Source organism: Heterodontus francisci, chromosome 14 (assembly GCF_036365525.1).
Source record: "Heterodontus francisci isolate sHetFra1 chromosome 14, sHetFra1.hap1, whole genome shotgun sequence".
NCBI lineage: Eukaryota > Metazoa > Chordata > Chondrichthyes > Heterodontiformes > Heterodontidae > Heterodontus > Heterodontus francisci.
Window position 1 is genome coordinate 53,281,737 of NC_090384.1, and position 15,093 is coordinate 53,296,829.

General features: G+C 43.7%; 1 protein-coding gene across 3 annotated transcripts in view; it reads right to left on the reverse strand.

Moving 5' to 3' along the window:
* The window catches only part of syt8 (synaptotagmin VIII), a 99,396-nt gene extending 95,919 nt beyond the window's left edge, over positions 1-3,477 (reverse strand). The window contains exons 1-2 of one of the 3 annotated variants that reach the window (XM_068046223.1): positions 3,233-3,477; positions 2,244-2,374 (exon numbers count right to left, since the gene is read on the reverse strand). The gene's annotated coding sequence lies outside the window, so the exon portion shown is untranslated. Of the gene's footprint in view, positions 1-2,239; positions 2,375-3,232 lie in introns of all 3 variants that reach the window. The other 2 variants (XM_068046224.1, XM_068046225.1) reach the window with 2 other exon arrangements.
* Positions 3,478-15,093: the final 11,616 nt, after the last annotated feature.

The following is a 15,093-nucleotide window of genomic DNA, read 5'->3' on the forward strand; positions in this document are numbered from 1 at the left end:
TGAGGAACCAAATGATTTCTATCCACAAAAAGAATGAGATGTAAAGCACTGAGGAATCTCACTTGAGGTGGTTATTTGAATTGCTGTGGTTCACATAATAGCCTTGTTTTTTGCAGGCCTAAAAGAGTAATAAAAAATATTAATTGCATGAGCAATGTGTAGGACAGGTTGTGACTTTGTTCAAGCGTCCTTTTTTTTGAGGCTGCATCAGCTTTTGAGAGTTTTTTTAGGTTCATATTTGAGTTCTACCCATCTGATAATAGCAGAAATATGACAATCCAAAAGCCAAATGTATTTATAGATGTTAAGTATTTAGGCTTGCTGCTTTTGGACCCACCCCTTCTCCAACTGAATTTGTTATTCTCCAATGCCAGCTGCTTTGCTCTCAGGGACTCACTCACTCATGTTATTGGTTTCTCTTAGCTGGCTCCAGTACCACCATGCCCTGGACACATTTCTCAGAATGAACCTTGCTCTTCCGCAATGCTGCCTTCTCTGACATGACTCTATTTTCACATGATGCCAGTTTCTCTGAACTGGCTTTATTCTCCCCAGTGCCAGCTGCCTCTATTTCTTGCTTTGCTGAGTTCACCTTTTTGGATTTTACCTGGCCTGGACTTCTTTCCTATTATTACTATTATTGGCAGATCTAAAATTCAACCACTATTAGCTGCACGGAACGCTAATCTGCAGGCTTATGTAATTCAAACAGACATGATTCTAATACGCTTGGACCCATGCAATGCTGGATCCATGGAGGTAGGGTGGCACATGAGGCTGACTGAACTCACAAATTCATGCAGGACCCAGATCTACTGGGTCTCCTCCCAGAACAATTATTCTAGCCAATTTGTGCAGGGACCCTATGCAATCGGAGCTTCAGTTTCCCCAATCATGGAGTCTAATGAACAGGAAGGGATTTCCCACACTGGGTTTCCTCAGACTTGTCATCCTTTCGAATGGCTTCTTGCTGTGCTGTATCATTCTGTGATTCTATGATTCCGCCTGGCAATCTGGATACTAGGATGAACCCGGCATACAGGTCGCTGAACTAATGGAAGCTCACCAGAGTCATCAGGACTATGTCCTGGAAGACCATAGAAATCCTTCATGCCAATGTTTGGATCGGCTGCCCTAGTTTGTCGGCATATCAGGGATGGAGGGGGGCCACCAATGACCTAATGGCCCCTAAGCAACAATCTTGTGCCACATTTCCCACTGGCTCCTCCTCTGGTGAGTGCCCACCAAAAAATGTAAATTAGTTTATGCCACCAAGAACCTAAATAATCCAGCAAGTGAGGAAAAGAGATCTGTGGCACCTGCTGCACTACACTGGTGGGGTGGACCTATACTTTTCTAAGCCATAAAATCAAGCAGAGCAGAAAATAGAAACACATTTTTATAACTTCTCAAATACACATTTTAAGTTTGTAAATTGGAGAAAATTTTGTGACAAGATGCCGAGGTGAAGCATTTTTGTTTACGATTGAGTATGTATGGTGTTGGCTTCTTTAATTCTGTCACAGAACAAAAGAGTTTCAAAAAACGTCAGATTCGTCTCTCTGGTCCACCAGACTTCTGTCCATTCTCTGCAAAAAACATTGTGCAGCCAAGTACACCTGCCCCTCCAGGCAAAATAAAAATTTGAGACCAATTTTGTAACTATTCTGGGAAATTCATCTGCAATTCCCAAGCCAGCTCCAGCAGCCCACAGTAACTCACGGATATCACTATTCCCAGCTGTGCTGCAACTTTCCCTCTATAACATTTTTTATGCTCTCCAGAGCTTCTCCAGCTTGATTTTGAAGGAGTGCCGAGAATGCATAGTCACCATGTGCTTCAGTAATCTGTTCCAAAGTAGCATAGCTCAGCGAAAAGAATTATTTCTTAACATCTAAATTAACTCCTTGCCAACATACTTTGCCCTAGATCACCCATTCCTATCCATCTCAAAAGACCTATCCAACTGAAGGCATTCTAATCCCATCACAATTTTAAAAACCTCAATCAGATCCTGCTCTAGCCTTCATTTCTCCTATGAAAATAGATTCAACTGATTCAGCTTATCCAGGTAACTAAAAGCTCTAACAATAGATGTAATTTTGATCTCTGTCCTCCGTATTTTCTCCAGGGCCTCAATATCCCCCATATGTTTGAGGACCGAAACTGGATATGTTCCAAATGTAAAAATTCCAAAGCCTAAATATAGTATTCTCAGATGACACATATACACACTCACTTACTTATTCACTTTCCAGTAGAGGTCATTGGACAGTGATCAGAACCATGGCCAATTCTTTCCCCCTCTTTGGACCGGAGGCTGGGGAGTTCAGGTTAATTGAAAAACCTGACATCCTACTTCAACAGAGGCCATCTAAAGCAGCACAGACATAAGAATCAAACAAAAGTAATTTTAAGTTGTGTTTTAAAGCAGTGTTGTCCAATAGAAATCTCCGCCTACTCACAGGTGTGGCTACGGCGACACCATTTTTGCTGCATGTCTTAATTTTACACTCAATACAGGTAAATATACTTCACATGTATATTTACTTGAACATTAACAAAGATTTCATCATGTGGAATTGAGATTAACTCCTGGCATCCCCCACTGCCCAACCCTGGGCTAAAGGGGGCAAGAATTGGCCAGAGTTCCTATTTCTGATTGCCGTCCAGTGACTGAAAAGTAAATGAGTGAGTATGTAGACTTTGGTGAAAGTACCAAGCTGTGATGCCTCTCAGCACGCACTATCTAGGCTCATACAAGTCATCATCTACAATTTACCTGCCACGCTGCTCTATCTGGAGCAACACAGGTGGACTGGATTAAATTAGGCTTAGCTTCTGTTACAATTGGCTTCAGTGCTTCTGGGAAAGATCGGGATTTCCACTCCTGATTGCTATTCACAATTTTGCTAGAAAGTGAATATTTTTGGTCATTGAGAGAAGGCTGGAGTATTGTTCCCTCATGGTCAAATAGCACAGCAACATTATTAAAGCTCACAATTACAGAATGGCCAATTGGGCAAGATACCGAGGGCAGTAGGTGCCTGTAATGGCACACCAGTGGAACAGAAAGGGTTAAAACAGAAAGGGAGCAAACCAAAGCACAGAGAACTACCAGTTTATAATGCAACATTGCCCTTAACTACCATTAAAAACACAGCAACATTTCAGTTGCTCTGTTGCTCAGTAGTTACGTGAAGTGGTAAAAAAAGTTTGAAGTGACTCTCACCTTTTCTCGGAGAATGCCAGACAGTCACCTGGGACCTCACTAGCCTGATCCAAATATGATCCTTGCCCTTCTACCACGCTGCTGCTTGCTCCTTCATTGCTTTTGGTGTTTCAGTTAGTGTGCCCTTTATGAAAATGTTTGGTTGTAAAAGACGTTAGACTAGTTTTTCTTCTTGTGATATGAAGAAATTCAATGCTGAGACCTGGCCACACCCAAATGACGAAAATGCACCTGCACCAGAGAGGGAACACCCACAACCACAAAGTATGCATTTGAAATTCCTCTCCCTGCCTCCACAGCAGGTCTGTGGAAAAATACCATTGAGTCTTTTACTCTACTTGGAAGCGGAACTTATGCATTTTGCGTGGAAACAAATGTCCATCAAACAAAATACAGAAGAGAATGTGATTAGTTGACTTCTGTATGCAATGCGACATGTGCAGTTTGCCTCCTCCCTTCCTATTCCCCCTTCTCTTCCTCCTCCTCCTGCTCCTCAGCTGGTGACAAGGGATGTGCCCTCATGATAGCGAGGTTGTGCACGATGCAAAACCTTGGCACACACTCTGCTGAATACTGCAGGGAGTAAGTTGGGTCCATACTCTCTGGAGTTTAGAAGAATGAAAGGTGATCTCATTGAAACATATAAGATTCTGAAGGAGCTTGACAAGGTAGGCACTGGGAGATTGTTTCCCCTGGCTGGAGAATCTATAACACAGGGGCACAGTCTCAAGATAAAGTGTTGCGATGAGGAAAAATTTCCTCACTCAACGTGTTGCAGATCTTTAGGATTCTCTACCCCTGACGGTTGTGGGTGTTCCATTGTTGATTATATTTAAGGTTTAGATAGATTTTTGGTCTTTCAGGGAATCAAGGGATATGGGGAAGGGGAAGGAAAGTGGAGTCGAGGCTGAGGATCAGCCATGATTATACAGAATGGCAGAGTAGGCTCAAGGAGCCGTATGGTCTACTCAAACTGTTATTTCTTATCTTCCTCCAGACTGGTGCAGGCAGCAGAAATGTTGCTTAGACACCCCAATGGTCCTCTCGATCACATTTTGTGTGGCAGCATGGCTTTCATTAACTGGAACTCCCTCCCTAACAGCACTGTGTGTCTACCTACACCAGGTGGACTGCAGTGATTCAAGAAGGTAGCTCACTACCACCTTCTTAAGGGCAATTAGGGATGGGCAACAAATGCTAGCCTTGCCAGCGATGCTCATATCTCAGGAGTGAATAAAAAAAAGCATGCTGCCCTTATGTGAGTGAGTTCCACACCAGAGTCATCAGCCATATGGTCAATGGATAGTTCTTTTCACCAAGTAGCCACCTTCTGGTTTTTCATGGTAGCTGAAATGCAGATAACACAGCAGACTGCTACAGAATGAAGGCACCATGACTGCTGCCAGGATACTGTGCATTGACTTGTATGATTCTCTTCCTATGTCCACACCAGTTGGACATTGAAAAAGTAGAATAACTTTTGGTTATGATACATCGCAGTGCTGACATGTGGCACCCGCAGGGAGATGTGTGTGCAGTCAAAGACACCCTGCACCGTGGGGCAGCCTGCAATCCTTGTGAAACCGTGTGCTCACTTCACATTCCCTATGGCAAGAGAGAATGAAATATATTCCGCTCTCTTGGAATACAGAGGCTCAGTGACCTCCCTTATGCAAAAGTGGACATTAAACTGGGAGATATTGCAAATATCACCTGTTGCAGCCTGGAAGAAGCCAAACATATAAAAGGTCATGGCCACAGTCATCTTCACAACCACTGGCAATGTCGTGCTTGCCTTGCTCTCAAGCTGCAGTTGTGGCTGCAGCAGGTGGCTGATTTCAGTGAGGACCTCTTTAGTGAAGGGGAAGCATCTGACAACACTGTTCCTTGCTGAGGTTCAGGTTAGTGATTTGCTGCCTGAACACCCTGAGCAGATACGGCCTCCTGCTGATAGCCCTTTTCCTCCTCCTTCTCCTCCTCTCTCTTCCGACAGCTTGTCCTGCTCTGTGTTGCCTCTGCATATTCTCCCGGCCATGCTGTAGAACAAGGGGGATGCATACTCCTGCACCCAAATCTGGGAGCACATGGCTCATGCAGAATCCTTGAAGTCAGGACAAAGTCCTTCAGCATGTGTCACACCACTCCCTGTAAACTGCAGCAACTTTAAACAACTCTGTAAACCACCAAACACTTGCTACAATCACAGCATGAGGCAATAGAAATCAATCAGCAACTAACCTGAAAGCAGTTGATGATCCCTTTAAATATGGTTACTGGGGGTTCCTTCCTGCTGCTGAGCACATGTTCAGCTGTGCGTGTTTAAGAGATGGCGTTAGCTGCAGCGTTGAACTCCAAAATGGCAGCTCTGGATTTGCCTACTCCGCAAACTTGCCATACATGCACACAAACGCCCTCGCCAAAATATTTTCTGGCACAGCTAACACTAGAAGTGTACACACACACTACAGATGCCATTTTGGAGGCGAATCAGCACCTGTATCATCAAAAACCCAGGCTCTCTAGAGCCAAAGTTCACTGTTGACTATCAGACATACACGTAAATTGTGATTGATAGAATTTACCAGCCAAAACAGAATATCATAAGTGAATTAACCCCTCACAGTCTGGGGGCAGGAATGTGATGACATGACCAGCAACAGAAGATTAGTGTCATCTTGATGATCCTGGCTTTAAGTTTCTAAAAACTGATAGAAACACATTCAACTTAGATTTTGTAAATCTTTGTCTCTGCATTATTTTCAACTCGGCTTTTATGAAAGTGAAACTTACAGAAAATGTGTTGTGGTTTCTTACAGAAAAATAAATAGCCCTCTCCTCATGGTTTCCATCCTTCCCCTCCTTTGAGCATCCTCTACAATTTACCTGGATCAGTTTGAGAGGGTGACTGGCGAGATCAGCAATCAGTTTTATCCCCACTGATCATTTCGCTCTCCTCATTTTCTCTTCCCTTTGTTCCCTATGGGTAAGAGATGCTACAGTAGAGGAAGGCCAACCCAACCATTGTAGCTCTTCTATTCAGAAAGAATCAACAGCCCCTGACAACACCACATATTTTTTTAAATCATTCCCTATTTTTTGTATTCTCTACCTAAATCATAAGTTAATTCCTTGTCAATCACACAGTCTTCCTCTCGTCAATTTTTTTCTGCGCTCCCCATCCCTTGTCAACCCAGTTTAGATTGTGAGCTTCTTGTATGTCAGAATTGAGGGCACTGACTGAATTGTGCCACATCACAGCAGAAACAATTCAAACTCAGATCCAATGTACCACAGAGCCTTCCCGGCAGCTATTTTGAAAGCTAAAACTGTTATTGTGTTACTCAGGAAGGTTAATAGTGTTAATCATTTCATGGAGTTGAACATTTACACATATTTCTGATATTTTGGTTTCCACTGGACTGTGACTTGTGTTATTACTGCACTGAAGGGTGGATTATATTGTCTCTGTTTACAGAGATTTAAGCATGAGCCCTGTTTTCACTGCTGCCTTATACTGTTGTAAAGTTGGAAAAGGTAGGGTTCTACTCACAGTACCCCCATACGCACAAGGACCCTAGTCGCCAGCTTCTCGCTGCCAGTCTGATGTTAATGATTGAAAGTAGCCAGCAAGGCATTCTGTACTTTTCAAATCATTACAGGTGATTTATTGTACAGAGCTGTTTTTCGTTTTATGAGTGTACATCACGTAGAATTTCATAGAATATACAGGATATTACCTTTATCAGCGGGGCTTTACATCAGTTGCTATTACCCTTCAGCCAACGTCCTTCCTTCCCGGTATGAGATCATCCCTGATAGGGGAGGCAGTAGCGTAGTGGCATTGTCACTGGACTAATAACCCAGAAACCCAGTGTATTGCTCTGGGGACATGGGTTCGGATCCCACCAAGGTGAATAATAAATCTGGAATTAGAAGCTAGTCTAATAATGGCCATGAAATCATTGTTGATTGATGTAAAAACCCATCTGGTTCACTGATGCCCTTTAGGGAAGGAAATCTGCTTTCCTTACCTGGTCTGTCCAGATCCATAGCAATGTGGTTGACTCTGAAATTGTCTTGCAAGCCACTCAGTTATAGCTAACTGCTACAAAGTCAAAAAGGAATGAAACTAGACAAACCACCCAGCATTGACCCAGGCACTGGAGACAACAATGGCAAATGGAGCCCTGTTGACCCTGCAAAGTCCTCCTCACTAGCATCTGGGTGCTTGTGCCAAAATTGGTAGAGCTGTCCCACAGACTAGTCAAGCAGCAGCCTGACATAGTCATGCTCACGGAATCATACCTTACAGACAATGTCGCAGACATGACCATCACCATCCCTGGGTATGTCCTGTCCCATTGGCAGGACAGACCCAGCAGAGGTGGTGGCACAGTGGGATATATTTGGGAGGGAGTTGCCCTGGGAGTCCTCAACATTGACGCTGGACCCCATGAAGTCTCATAGCATCAGGTCAAACATGGGCAAGGAGACCTCCTGAGGGTGGCGCAGTGGCTAGCACCGCAGCCTCACAGCTCCAGCGACCTGGGTTCGGTGCTGTGTACTGCCTGTGCGGAGTTTGCAAGTTCACCCTGTGACTGTGTGGGTTTCCTCCCACATGCCAAAGACTTGTGAGTTGATAGGTAAATTGGCCATTGTAAAAAAAAAAATTGCCCCTAGTGTAGGTAGGTGGTAGGAAAATTGAGGGAAGGTGGGGATGTGAGAAGGAAAATGGGATTAATGTAGGATTAGTGTTGATGGTTGGTGTGGACTCGGTGGGCCAATGGGCCTGTTTCGGTGCTGTATCTCTCTATGACTCTATGATTACCACAGCTGATGAATCAGTACTCCTCCATGTTGATCACCACATGGAGGAAGCACTGAGGGTGGCAAGGGCACAGAATGTACTCTGGGTGGGGGACTTCAATATCCATCACCAAGAGTGGCTAGGTAGCACCAGAGCTGGCTGAGTCCCAAACGACATAGCTGCTAGACTGGGTCTACGGCAGGTGGTGAGGGAACCAACGAGAGGGAAAAACATACTTCTCCTCACCAATCTGCCTGCTGCAGATGCATCTGCCATGGCAGTATTGGTAGGAATGACCACCGCACAGTCCTTGTGGAGACAAAGTCCCATTTTCACATTGAGGATACTCTCCATACTGTTATGTGGCACTACCATTGTGCTAACTGGGATAGATTTCGAACAGATCTAGCATTGCAAAACTTGGACATCCATGAGGCGCTGTGGGCCATCAGCAGCAGCAGAATTGTACTCAACCACAATCTTTAACCTCATGGCCCGTTATATCCTCTACTCTACCATTACCATCAAGCCCGGGGTTCAACCCTGGTTCAATGAAGAGTGCAGGAGGGCATGCCAGGAGCAGCACCAGGCATGCCTAAAAATGAGGTTTCCACTTGGTGAAGCTAAAACCCAGGACTACCTGCATGCGATAGACAGAGCTAAGCGATTCCAAAACCAACAGATCAGATCTAAGCTCTGCAGTCCTGCCACATTCAGTCATGAACAGCGGTGGACAATTAAACAACTAACAGGAGGAGGTGGCTCCACAAATATCGCCATCCTCAATGATGGGGTAGCCCAGCACATCAGTGCAAAAGACAAGGCTGAAGCATTTGCAACAATCTTCAGCCAAACATGCCGAGTGGATGATCCATCACAACCTCCTCCTGAAGTCCCCAGCATCACTGATGCCAGTCTTCAGCCAATTCGATTCACTCCACGTGATATCAAGGAACGACTGAAGGCACTGGATACTGCAAAGGCGATGGACCCTGGCAATATTCTGGCAATAGTTCTTTAGTACTGAAGACCTGTGCTCCAGAACTTGCCATGCCCCTAGCCAAGCTGTTTCAGTACAGCTACAACACTGGCATCAACCTGGCAATGTGGAAAATTGCCCAGGTATGTCATGTACACAAAAAGCAGGGCAAATCCAACCCGGCCAATTACCGTTAGTCTACTCTCAATCATCAGTAAAGTGATGGAAAGTGTCATTGACAGTGCTATCAAGCGGCACTTGCTTCGCAATAACCTGCTCAGTTTGGGTTCCGCCAAGGCCACTCAGCTCCTGATCTTATCACAGCCTTGGTTCAAACATGGACAAAAGAGCTGAACTCAAGAGGTGAGAGTGACTGCCCTTGACATCAAGGCAGCATTTGACCAAGTATGGCATCAAGGAGCCCTAGCAAAACTGGAGTCAATGAGAATCAGGGGAAAACTCTCCCCTGGTTGCAATCATACCTAGTGCAAAGGAAGATGGTTGTGGTTGTTGGAGGCCAATCATCTGACCTCCAGGATATCACTGCAGAAATTCATCAAGGTAGTGTCCTAGGCCCAATCATCTTCAGCTGCTTCATCAATGACCTTCCTTCAATCATAAGGTCAGAAGTGGGGATGTTTGCTGATGATTGCACAATGTTCAGGACTATTCGCAACTCCTCAGATACTGAAGCAGTCCTTGTAGAAATGCAGCAAGACCTGGACAATATCCAGGCTTGGGCTGATAAGTGGCAAGTAACATTCGCGCCACACAAGTGCCAGGCAATGACCATCTCCAACAAGAGAGAATCTAACCATCTCCCCTTGACATTCAACAACATTATGATCGCTGAATCCCCCACTATCAACATCCTGGGGGTCACCATTGACCAGAAACTGAGCTATTTAAATGCAAGTTGTTATTTATTGTTGTGGTACTATACCTAACAGGTGGCAGGACTATATCTCCAACACAGAAGTCCTTGAAGCGGCCAACATCCCCAGCTTATACACACTACTGAGTCAGCGGCGCTTGAGATGGCTTGGCCATGTGAGCCGCATGGAAGATGGCAGGATCCCCAAAGACACATTGTACAGCGAGCTCGCCACTGGTATCAGACCCACCGGCCGTCCATGTCTCCGTTATAAAGACGTCTGCAAACGCGACATGAAATCGTGTGACATTGATCACAAGTCGTGGGAGTCAGTTGCCAGCATTCGCCAGAGCTGGCGGGCAGCCATAAAGACAGGGCTAAATTGTGGCGAGTCGAAGAGACTTAGTAGTTGGCAGGAAAAAAGACAGAGGCGCAAGGGGAGAGCCAACTGTGCAACAGCCCCAACAAACAAATTTCTCTGCAGCACCTGTGGAAGAGCCTGTCACTCCAGAATTGGCCTTTATAGCCACTCCAGGCGCTGCTTCACAAACCACTGACCACCTCCAGGCGCGTATCCATTGTCTCTCGAGATAAGGAGGCCCAAAAGAAGAAGAACTATACCTAAACCATTGTGTAATTGTTCCCCAGGAATGTTAAAAATATTTCCACTTTGAAGTTGATGGTGAAGTTGTAGAAATTTAAATCTCAAAACTAGTAAAGAAATTAGCTGTAGCATTTTAAAAGTTAACCAATGTCATTTCCAAATCACCCCCTCGCACCGAGAGACTGTCCGACAGACAGCACTTGGACCCCAACATCCCCATCCCCAGAGGTACCTATTCCCAGATCATGAGATAATATTGGAATACCACATCCCCTACCTATTAGCAACAATTTTCAGCAGCCATTACAATGTAGACACCTATCCTTTCCCTTCCCTGGAACAAATGTTGAGTCTCCCCTCAAACGAATGGAAGTACAGAAATGTTAGCACCTGCCTAGTTTGAGAGCATAGAGTGAAAACGCAAGACTGTGAGTTGTAGTCAACTGTGTTGGGGATTCAGGAATTGCTATCAGCCTCCAGAAACTTTGTGTTGTCACCAGCCCTTCTTTTATTCTCTTTGATACAGAAGGAATGAAATAAATGTATGAATATTCAAAATTGTGGATCGCTGTTTAGAAATGAGAATGAGCTGGAAGGCCTGAATCAGAATGCATCATATTCTAATTACATTATATCGACACACATGATTGCATTACATATGTATGATCTGATTCTGACAAACAGGATGGATGGCTCCTCTGCCCCTTAAATCCAAAACAAGTTTTGCTGAAGACTTTTGCAAAATGTATCCCATGATTTGTATAGACTTTCTACCCTCTCCTCCCCTGTCGGCAACCCGTGAACAGAAAATAAATTAAAAGCTATGAACTAACACAATTATGTACCAAGTAATTTTCTTCTATAATGTTAAACGTGTTTACTATCAATTTGATCCATGACTTCTTGTGTTTCTTCTTTGGCCTCCTTGTCTCGAAAGACAATGGATACGCGCCTAGAGGTGGTCAGTGGTTTGTGGAGCAGTGCCTGGAGTGGCTATAAAGGCCAATTCTAGAGTGACAGACTCTTCCACAGGCGCTGCAGATAAAATTGGTTGTCGGGGCTGTTACACAGTTCGCTCTCTCCTTGCAATTCTGACTTTTTTCCTACCAACTGCTAAATCTCTTCGACACGCCACTCTTTAGCCCCGCCTTCATGGCTATGCACCAGCTCTGGCGATCACTGGCAATTGACTCCCACGACTTGTGGTCAATGTCACAGGACTTCATGTCACGTTTGCAGACGTCTTTAAAGCAGAGACATGGACGGCTGGTGGGTCTGATACCAGTGACGAGCTCACTGTACAATGCGTCCTTGGGGATCCTGCCATCTTCCATGTGGCTCACATGGCCAAGCCATCTCAAGCGCCACTGGCTCAGTAGGGTGTATATGCTGAGGATATTGGCAGCCTCGAGGACTTCCGCATTGGAGATACGGTCCTGCCACCAGATGCCAAGGATTCTCCGGAGGCAGCGAAGATGGAATGAGTTGAGACGTCGTTCTTGGCTGACATACATTGTCCAGGCCTCGCTGCCGTAGAGCAAGGTAGTGAGGACACAGGCTTGTAAAAGTCAGACTTTTGTGTTCCGTGTCAGTACGCCATTTTCCCACACCCTCTTGGCCAGTCTGGACATAGCAGCGGACACCTTTCACATGCGCTTGTTGATTTCTGCATCGAGAGACAAGTTACTGGTGATTGTTGAGCCTAGGTAGGTGAACTCTTGAACCACTTCCAGAGCGTGGTCGCCGATATTGATGGATGGAGCATTTCTGACGTCCTGTCCCATGATGTTCGTTTTCTTGAGTAGTTCCAATGAATTACCACCAGATGGCAATCCTAGCACGAGGCTTGAATGGGATTCACATCGTTACCAATAGATTGTGTTCACATGATTTATCCAAATCTGAAACAGAGCAAACAGATAACAATATGATTTTTAATGGTTTTATAACTGCTGGGACCTCCTCGAACCTCAGGAATCACGAACATTTGAACAGAGTCGGAGCTGCTGAATGAAGAAAAGGGTAAAGAGATAGTAGTATCATCAACAGCCGACGGACAAGCTGGAGGGAGGAGGCTTAGCGGGTTCTCCTCTGAGGTGAGCAGCCTCGCGACTTGTATTTAAGCACCCTGACCGACCAACTGGTCATGGTGGGAATACTGAGTGGGTGCTCCCAAAGGTGAAGAACCTTGTGCGTAGGGTCGAGGACCCAGGAAAAGAGACAGGTTACAAGCATTAGAAGGGCGAGAGCTGGAATGGGAAAGTGAGAAGTATCAGGTTGAGGAAAGAGGGACAACATAAATCAGAAAATTTTAGTGACAGTTAAAGTGAGTAAAAGCAAGTTACTGTGTCTTTTGTTCGAGTCTGTATGAATGTTGGAAGCTCCCACAAATTAATGTCCTTATCTGTGTAGCTTGTGTTCTGTTGGGCTAATAGTCGTTAACCCTTTGTAGTCTGGTTTTAACGTTGAAAGTATGAGTCTGTTACTTTTTCTACATTTGCACATGTATGTTTCTGTGGGAATATTGAGTCGTGTTTTGGTTGTGAACTAGTTGAACCTGTGTGCTCCTTGGGCTCGGGACTGGGAATTTAACGCAGATTTTTGGTACTTGGAATTCATAACCCATTATAGGAATCAATATTTCTAAGTTGTTCGGAATTAAAAAGTGTGAATGTGATTGTTGAGTGTGTTCATTTCAATTCAAGATTGTGTATCCAGAAATGGGATATAAAAACTGAATTGCATTTAAAATTCAAGATGCTGATGTAATTTTTTTATATTTTAAAGGTTGTTTTTGCAACTGTGAAAAGGCAATGAACAATTTAGTAAGAGATAAGCTTCAGCCTTGAAGATGCCTGGCATTAATCCAATTTGAAGTTTTAAAACACTTTGCTTTAATTGAACCAAAGTTTAAAATATGCTAATGCCTTTTTTTGCAGTTTAAATTAAAGACATGTCTTACTGACTGTCTTTAAGTAGCAAAAGTCAGGGATTGGAAATTGGGTTAAGGGAGAGAAAGGATAAATAAAGGAGATATGGGAAGGATTCCGTCTGTTTAAAGTTTAAGAGGCTGGTGTGATGTCTTTTGTTGTGAGAATGTTAAATAAATTTTTCTTTTTTTTTGCTTTTATCACAGTCATTTGAAAAGGCACCTGAAGAAAAAACATGAAAAATGGCATAATTTACCTTTTCATTTAAAAAAAGCACATGTTATTCTGTTCTGTGTGTAGGTAATAAGCATTGGTCTGAATTAAGTTTAAATTGTTAATTGTTATGGGGTTGTTGATGCAGACGAATCCGCTCCGGAGGTTGCTTTAAGGTACCATAAATAAGGCAATTATAGAAAATGGACTCACAGGAACAAGAAGTCAAGTAAGCACAATTATGAACATTTTGACCAGATAAAAGCTCACAATTTCAAGTTCAATAAAACATTAAGTTTTAATGTTAAAACTTAAAAATATGGATTTTAAAAGGAACACAGGAAGGTCACATAAATGCTGGAAGTCAGATGACACCTTAGAAATAGTATAAAAATGAGAGGTTTTGAAAACAAAGTTTAGGGGTGTTGTAGCCTCAAACAACACTTCTCATCCTATGCCTTGCTTGGGGGATTTAAGGTAAAAGTTTACTTTAAATTTTGATGAATATTCTAGGATAATTTTGCTGTAACATTAGCAAGGTTAAACTTTTGGATTCTATGTTAGAAATAAGAATGTGTGTTACATCTCTCAGTAATATTTGATATTGTGATCTACTTATCCAGTTAAGAAGTTTATTACATGTTAAATTCTTTAATAAATCTATAAAAGTTAATAAATCGTCTCATGTAGTATTCTGTATACAACTACAAAATCCCCCTCTCTGTGTCTCTTTAAGTGGAGAGATACGTATTGAAGAGAGTTTCCCAGACCCTTATAATATCTGGGATATTTATAACTTAGCCATAAATATTAAAAATAGGCTATCTAAAGGACGGTAATATTCTCTGTTAGTTTTCTTTCTTTGAGGGGAAGCTAGTACAATTCTTTGGACCCAAATAAGTGTCTGAGAATTTGTCTGGTTTGAACTTGATTAAAGGAGATTTATAGGGATGTACTCCTGATTTAGTTTAGTCACTATAAGGTGTTAAAGTCATAAATCACTCCAATGTGAGGGAACTGCGCAAGCAATTCTGAGGTATGAAAGCAGAAGTGAAGGAGCAGCAAGAGGCCACTGACGGATAGACAGGGGCCTGACCATAAACTGCCCAAGCTTCCTAAGGTAGTAGACAGTGTAATGATACATGCAGTGCCTTCAAAACCAGGACTGGCACCTTGCTGGATAGGGCCTTATATAGTTCTGATGGCCAGTGGTACCTGTGTGTGTTTAGACGAGCTGGGGGAAGAGATGGAAACACTGGTCTCCGGTTAAGCCATATGACTTACATTCTGTTCTGTTAACAGGACGTCCAGCACAGATCTCTTAATTATTTCATTTCAGGTAAATCACTAGAGCAATGGCGACCTGGTGGACAGCAGTGTTGGTGATGATCTTTTTGGTAGTCACAGCAACATGGGAGGAGCCCACTGTGCACATCAACAGGAACACCTGCCTG